This window comes from Sceloporus undulatus, chromosome 3 (genome assembly GCF_019175285.1).
Source record: "Sceloporus undulatus isolate JIND9_A2432 ecotype Alabama chromosome 3, SceUnd_v1.1, whole genome shotgun sequence".
NCBI lineage: Eukaryota > Metazoa > Chordata > Lepidosauria > Squamata > Phrynosomatidae > Sceloporus > Sceloporus undulatus.
The window spans coordinates 75,134,839-75,143,353 of NC_056524.1; positions in this window are offsets into that span (position 1 = coordinate 75,134,839).

Genomic DNA, 8,515 nt, shown 5'->3' on the forward strand with positions numbered 1-8,515 from the left:
CTTATTACCAGAATGAGTTTCCTTGATAGTTTATTGGATGATCACTGTTATGAGTCCATTGAAAACAACCTGGAGAGAGCTATGGACATTTCAAAATTACTCCTGCTAAAGGAAAAGGCAAAAAGGAAAATGGTAGGGTCCCACAGAGCACTGTTCTAGGATCTGGAGATAATGAGGTAACCAATTGTACAGATGACAGGGTTCCCTATGACATTCTTGCAAACAAGCTAGTGAAATGTGGACTAGACAAACTAACTGTTACATGGATTAGTAATTGGTTGACTGGCTGAACCCAAAGGGTGCTCAACAATGGCACCTTTTCATCCTGGAGAGAAGTGACCAGTGGAGTCCCACAGGGTTCTGTCCTGGGCCCAGTGCTATTCAACATCTTTATCAATGACTTGGACAACAGAATTGGGGACATACTTATCAAATTTGCAGATGACACCAAATTAGAAGGAGTAGCTATAACCCAGAGGACAGGACACAAATTCAAAATGACCTGAATAGATTAGAAAGCTGGGTCAAAGCTAACAAAATGAAATTCAACACGGAGAAATGTAAGGTACTGCACTTAGGGCAGAAAAATGAAATGCACACATATAGGATGGGGGGACACCTGGCTGAATGAAGCTACGTGTGAAAGGGATCTGGGAGTCCAAGTAGACCACAAATTGAACATGAGTCAACAGTACGATGTGGCAGCTAACAAGACCAATGCGATTTTAGGCTGCATCAATAGAAGTATAGTGTCTAGATCAAGGGAAGTAATAGTGCCACTCTATTCTGCTCTGGTCAGGCCTCATCTGGAATATTGTGTCCAGTTCTGGGCACCACAATTTAAAAAGGATGTTGAGAAACTGGAGCGTGTCCAAAGAAGGGCAACCAAAATGGTGAAGGGTCTGGAAACCATGTCCTATGATGAACGACTTAAGGAGCTGGGGATGTTTAGCCTGGAGAAGAGAAGGTTAAGAGGTGATATGATAGCCCTGTTTAAATACTTGAAGGGATGTCACATTGAGGAGGGAGCTAGTTTGTTTTCTGCTGCTGCAGAGACTCAGAGCAATGAATGCAAGCTCCAGGAAAAGAGATTCCACCTCAACATTAGGAAGAACCTCTTGACAGTAAGGGCTGTTCAACAGTGGAACACACTCCCTCAGAGTGTGGTGGAGTCTCCTTCTTTGGAAGTCTTTAAGCAGAGGCTGGATGGCCATCTGTCGGGGATGCTTTGATGGAGGGTTCTTGCATGGGAGGGGGTTGGACTGGATGGCCCTTGTAGTCTCTTCCAACTCTATGATTCTATGACATCAAAACATGCAGAATGCTGAAATCCTGGAGGGGCTACTGCTATTCAGTCCATACATAGGGCAGGCATTAGCTGTTTTCTTTTCATGACAAACTCTTTGGCCTTATCCTAAATGTCAAGTCTGTGAAAAGCATCCTTACTCTAGCACAGTGTTTCCCAAACTGTACTCTTTAAAAGATTTTGGATTTCAGCTCCCAGAATCCCAGACTATTGGCCAACATGGCTGGGCTTCTGGGAGCGGAAGTACAAAATCTCTTAAAGAGCACCGTTTGGGGACCACTGCTCAAGAAAATATAGTGTAACAGCTCCTGGGCTCTTACAGCGTATTGCTTCTGGTCATAGTAGAACACCAGCATTGTCAGAGCTCTGAAAATTAGCACTCTTATTTTCAGAGAACAGAATTGATACAAAAAGTACTGTACAACTAAAATTATTCTGACATGCAATCCCATACTGTCATTGTCAAAGTGGACTCATTTCCAGCAGAAGAATACCTGCCAACAGAAAACCAGAATAACCCACTGAAATTTGTTTCTGCACAGGAGACATCTTATACAAAAGAAGATGACATATTTAAATAAGAAAAAAGAAACTAAATAAATTCAGCTATACACAATAATGAACCAGTTATTTTAGAAGTACACATTAATTTATTTTATTGTAACTAATCTTTGTAATTACCTTTAAAAACCACACATATTCTGTCCTAGTGCTGTTTCAAGATGTTAACAGGAAAAATAGATTTGATTCTTGTTTCAGTTCAGTTGACTACAGAGCAGTGGTCAGACTAAACTGTTGTATAATAGGGAGTCCTTTAAAAAGAATTGGTTTATATGCACACAATAAGAAAAATTTTATCAAAAGATCACATTTGACAAAAAAGTCCATATCATCTCAACCAGTGCCAAGAGAAGAGGGCAGATTATAGACAGTAGACTTTAATGTTGCTCTGCATTTTCAATAATTAGCAGGAGATTGGGCTGCTTCTAAAGTTTTAATCATGACACTGGTGTAGATCAAGGTGGCCCCTAAAGCTCCTAAAACACCTCAGATTGCTTTAAAAAATTAAAATTCCAGACAGTCATTAACACCTCCCCCCCAAAAAAAACCTCCTAGACTGTCTCTACTCTGTACATCTTATGGGTTACCTAGGGGCCATTCAGACTACCTTTTGTACCAAATTGTAACCCAGATTAAAAGTCGGAAGTTCCCATTGGCACCGGTTTAAACACATCAGAATTAGGGTCTTTCACACCCAATCCAGGGCAAATCCCCCTTAGAGCAGTTTTTCCGAAAGTGGATTATTTCCCATGTCTTTTAGGAAAACCCATTTCTTCCCTGCTGCCGGCAAATGTGAACTTGGCCCCGGTCATGATCAGGTCAAGTTCAGGGGAGGGATTTAGGTCAGAGGGAGGGCAGAGGAAAGAACATGCCTCCCTCTCGCAGACAGCTTTTTCTCTCTCTCTTTTTTTGTAATTTTATATTTGACAGATTATGCGAATGCTTGTTCTACAGGTTGATACATATTGAGAGAATGTGTCTGTTTGTGCTACATTTCCCTTTTGTTTGCTTGCTGCCGGCATGGCAGATCACTTTGCAAGTGGCATTTTTTTTTAAAAAAAATTGTGTGTGTGTGTGTGTGACAGAATATGTGAATGCTTGTGTTTCCTTTTAAAGTTGGCAAATTGATACAATGTGTGAATGCTTTTGCTACATGTGTGTATGTGTATGTAAGGCATTCTGGGGTGGCAATCGGAGGGAAAGCAAAGAAAGAGGATGCAGAGATAGCATTCTGAGGTGAGGTATTATTATTATTATTACTATTATTATTATTATTATTATTATTATTATTATTATTATTATGACAGATTATGCACATGCTTTGGGCGGGAAGGGAAGGGAAGAGGATGGCATGGGGCAGGGAGGCAAGGGCTTCAGAGGTAGCATTGGGCTTGAAGAGAAGGGAAGAGAAGGGAAGGGAAGAGGCTCCAAAGAGGAGGAAATGCTGGGCTGGAAGTGAAGGGAAAGCTAGAGGCTGACATTCAGAGGGAAGGCTGTGGAAACCCATGACTTTGGGGGAGTCACACTCTCTCAGCCTCAGGGGAAAGGCAATGGCAAATCTCCTCGGAACCAATCTTGCCAAAAAAACAAACAAACCAGGATGTGGTCATTTTAGGGTTGCCATAATCTGTAATGACCCAAATACACACAACACACACACACACATGGAGGTTTTTAAATTTGACAAGTTGGCAAAATATGCGCACACTGCTGCCCGTTTTTTTTAAAAAGGAGGGGGGAAGCACCCATTCGGTTGGCCAATGGATGTAGGATATGTCACCTTTGATGAAAGCGAAAGTGATCTGATTGACAACAAAGGAGGCTCCATTTTAAAGCGGTATTGTAAATGTGAACTTCAGAGAGGCAAATTGCATCGATCAAGGTAAAGGGTAGTACGAACTTCTTTCCGGGTAGATTCGATATGGAGGCAACCAGATCTGCCCAGTTATATCCAGAGCAAATGGGCTAGTGAGAATGGGGCCACAGACTGCATCCACACTGCAGAGATAATCCAATTTGATACCACTTTAACTTCCATGGCTCAATGCCATGCATTTCGGGGAACTGTCATTTGTTGTTGCACCAGAGCTCTCTGCCAGAGAAGGTTAAATGTTACAGACTGCCAAAATAAAGCTGCTTTGGGACTCTTTGGAGGTATGCTATTTAAATGATGCATGGGTCCTAAGAGTCCGGAGGTCGCGCCAAAGCCACACTCCATTCCTAAGCACTGGAGTGCAGCTTTGGTGCAGCTTCCGGATTCTTAGGATGCATGCATCATTTAAACAGCATACCTCCAAAGAGACCCAAAGCAGTTTTATTTTGGCAGTCTGTAACAGGCCTACAGTTCCATGAATTCCATAGCATTGCACCATGGCAGTTAAAGTGGTTTCAAAATGGATTATTTCTGTAGTGTGGATTCAGCCACAGTTCATTTCCTTGTTTGATGGAAGAAATCCTGAGCTAGAGCATCCAGAAGATGACTTTTCAGTCTTTTCTTGAAGACCTCCTGGGTTCTGCCACCAGTCATTTTCATTATTGCTTGCATTGTCAAACTGCTTTTAGCATAAAAACCAGAGTTTGGAATCGTCTAAACTTCCATGGTCCTCCAGCCAGTAGAGCCAGTTGTCATTCTGGGTAGTAGCTTCAGGGAGTTGTCACTCAAAAAAGGTACTATATCCAAGCCAAGCTCTGATTACGATATTTCTTAACATTCAACCAAAATTTTCTCTTATTTAGCTTCAATCCATCAGTTCAAATCTTGCCCTTTGGAGCTTCAGAAAACATGGTTTTTCACTCTTAGGTCTCTTCACATATTTGAAAACTTTGATCATTCACTTCTATTTTCAGGCTAAAAATACTAACGTTTTCTCATAGTGCTTATGTTCTGTACTGCTGACCAGTTTCTTGCTGCTCTCTGAACCCATTTCCTTCATAAAGTGAAGTGCCCAGAACATGACTCAATAGTCCAAAAAGATAAACATTAACTAGAAGAAAATAGACTGGAACTATTGCTTGTCGTAAATTGGAAACCATGGTTTTATTAATGCAGCTTAATTTTATAGAAGCCTTTTTACAGCTGCATTACACTGCTGGTTTATCTTCAGTTTGATTGGCTATGATTGTTAGATTTTGCTCATATTTACTGCCAAAGGAGGCATACTCCCCATGTATAAGTGTGTATTCATTCAGTCACTCATTCATTGCATGAATGAAAAACTTTGCATTTGTTTGTGTTGCATTTCATTCATTTAATCCCAGTTTGACATCAAGGACTCTTTGGATTTTATTTGTATCTTCTGAAGCTCTAGTTATCATTCCTGCTTTGTGTGATCTTCCAGTCTGAGACGGATTTCCTGAACCATGTTTTAAGTGCGGGATTGGGAGGTGCTTTTGGATCACCAGATGTTTGGGGCAGCAACTCCTGCATTCCCTGCATTCCCTTACTATTGGCCATATTGTCTGGAGCATTTGAAAGCCATTCCAGTGCAAATAGCAAGGATTACAAAGAGGACAGCCATCATTTGATGGAGAGGATTTAGTGATAAAGGAACCAACATACACATGACATATGGTTTGATTTCCTAATAATAAAGAAGTTAATGTCCATAGTCATAGACACAACTTCTAAAATAACTGAACAAAACATAAAATTCTGTCCTGTTTCACTTCTTCTTTCAGTCTTTTAAAACTGAAAACAAATAATTGAAATACAAGAAACTTATCATCTCCTTGATTGTTGTTGCTAGACCTGAAATTGCCAGAAACTGAAAAACGGAAAACTTACTTTAGAGAACTGGTGACAGAAGTGCTGGAATATCTGGCTAATAAGGAAATGTGCTGACAATGTCAAAAGGTCAAATGGACAAGAGAGCCAAAAGTTGTTTACTGAGAAATGGTTCCCTCTTATTGAATATGTTAACATCAATTTACAGCAGATAACATGCCAACCACAACACCTGGGACTTTAGCAATATATTTTGAATGAAGCCCCAGCAGTGGTAATGGATAACAACAACTGACCCACAGAATGTTTTCTTCAAACTCGTTATTTGCTGTTGGTAGTATCACATCCATGTTTTGTTGTTTCATTGTTTGTAGTTTGATAAAATCTAATAAAAAATAAATATAAAAATTATTCACAGTGGTACTTTTTGGGAAAAGGTAGTAACAATATTGTTTTTCACAGTTTCTCCTTAACATTAAAATATTATGGATGCAGTGAGTCATTTTTAATCATGACATCCCAAACATTTCTACAGTCATAGTGGGTTCCGGTTTTTTAAAGATAGTTCTTTCTTTTTAAAAAAAAAACACACTATTTTTAAAATTAAAATTAATTTAAAATAAAGTTTTAGGAGTATTTTACAAAAGTGTTATTCCCTCTCCCCACAAAATAATAATATTACCTATTAAATTTTATTTTTTTAAAAAAATTGAAAGTAACAACTAATAGTAGAGTGTCAATTTGTGGTAATGTTTCCACATCCTGCTAAATTACATAATAATTTTCACAGTAGTAATCAGCAAACATTGGCGCCTCTGATGTCAGTCTGTAGTGATTCAGTCTCCTGAAATTATTAAGACAATGTCAACAGAATAATTGAGAAAGAATTAAGATTGAGATAAGGATGGTATGGGGAATTACATTTGTGAACATTTTGGGGATTAAAAAAAATGTCGTATACACTGGGCCCTTTCACACTATACAGTTTTAGTACTCTGATTACATCCTATGAAATCCTAAGATCTGCTTTTTAGGAAATGTTATTTAGAATTCTCAGCCAGAGAGCACAACTGTCTTACCAAACTACAATCCCCAGGATCCCACAAGATGTTGCCATGGAAATTAAAGTGGAATATAGTGTCATAATTTGGTTGTGTGAATTTTCTCAGTGTTGCCAAAAAATCCTGTAAGAGATACCATAATGTATTTCAATGATAGAAAAAATATGAAGTCTGAAGCTGAGAACAGTGGACTCCCAAAAGGACTATAGGATGGCTATATGGCCCAGGGATTTATTGGCTCACAGTTTACTGTCTTAGCCATGACACTGTGCCTGCTGTTGTATGACTAGTATACTGAAATGGAATACAGGTTTACCAGAACTGGGTGCTTTTAGAAAATCTTCAAAGCTAAACAAGATCTTCAAATATTAAAATGTCACAAGGCAGCTTTGAAATAAATTTGCTCAAAATCAGAGTAAATATGATTCCAGATACAGGCAGAAATAACAATAACAGCAACAATAAATGTGAGGGCATATGTGTGCCTGTGGGAAGACTAGTGTACACCTTTATCTTTTCCAAAAACTGTTCTCATCCTTCTTGATTTGTCTGCAGCCTTTGACACCGTTGATCACTGTCTTCTAGTGGATATACTTTCTGACCTTGGGTTCTCAGACTCTGTTCTCGACTGGTTTCGATCTTATTTGTCTGGTAGATCTTTTGCAGTGGTTGCAGGAGGGCAGACTTCATCTCCTGTTCCCTTATCTGTTGGAGTTTCCCAGGGCTCTGTTCTGGGTCCCCTTCTGTTTTCTCTCTACACACTGTCCTTAGGTAAACTCATTAGCTCTTTTGGCTTTTCCTACCACCTGTATGCCGATGACACCCAGTTGTATCTTTCCACCCCCGACCTTTTTCCAAGGCTTGAACAGCAAGTTTCATCATGTCTCACAGCTGTCTCACAGTGGATGTGCCATCAGCGTTTGAAGCTCAACATGTCCAAGACGGAGCTTCTTGTCTTTCCTCCTAAGCCCGCCCTTCAACACCCCTTTTCTGTCTCTGTGGACAACATTTCTATTCAACCAGTCCAGCAAGCCCGCAGTCTTGGTTTTATCTTTGACTGTTCTCTATCGTGTATCCCTCAGATCCAGACCACAGCCAAGGCTTGTAGATTCTTTTTATACAATATTGCCAGAATCCGACCATATCTCTCCGCCTCTACTGCCAAGATCCTGGTTCATGCCCTAGTGATCTCATGACTCGATTACTGCAACATCCTCCTGGCTGGGCTTCCTCTCTCTCACCTCCGTCCTTTAATTTCTGTCCAGCATTCAGCTGCACACATTATCATATCCACCCACCGCTCTGACCACATCTCTCCTGTGTTGGCATCCCTTCACTGGCTCCCACTCCCTTTCCGCATTCAGTATAAGCTCCTGCTGTCAACGTTTAAAGCCCTCCATGGGCTGACCCCTCCCTACTTATCAGGCCTTATTTCCCCTCACCTTCCCACTAGGGCCTCTGTTCTGGTAGTCAAGGTCTGCTGTCCCAGCCCAGGATTTCCTCTACCGCATCTCGGATTCGCCCCTTTTCACTTGCTGCCCCTCACTCCTGGAACCTTCTTCCCCCGCGAGCAAGAGCCATCACTTCCTTAACCAGCTTCAAAACGGAGCTGAAGACCATCCTGTTCAGAGAAGCGTTCCCCGGCATTGCATAATTGTCACTTGCTATTTGATGTTCTTTTGTTGTCTGTTTTATTGAATCATTTCCTGTATTGCTATGTATTTTATATGTATTATCCTACTAGAGAGGCCCCTTCCCCACCACCACTCCCTTTGTGTCGTGTCTTTTTAGATTGTAAGCCTGAGGGCAGGGAACCGTCCAATTAAAAAGATTGTATGTACAGCGCTGTGTAAATTTACAGCA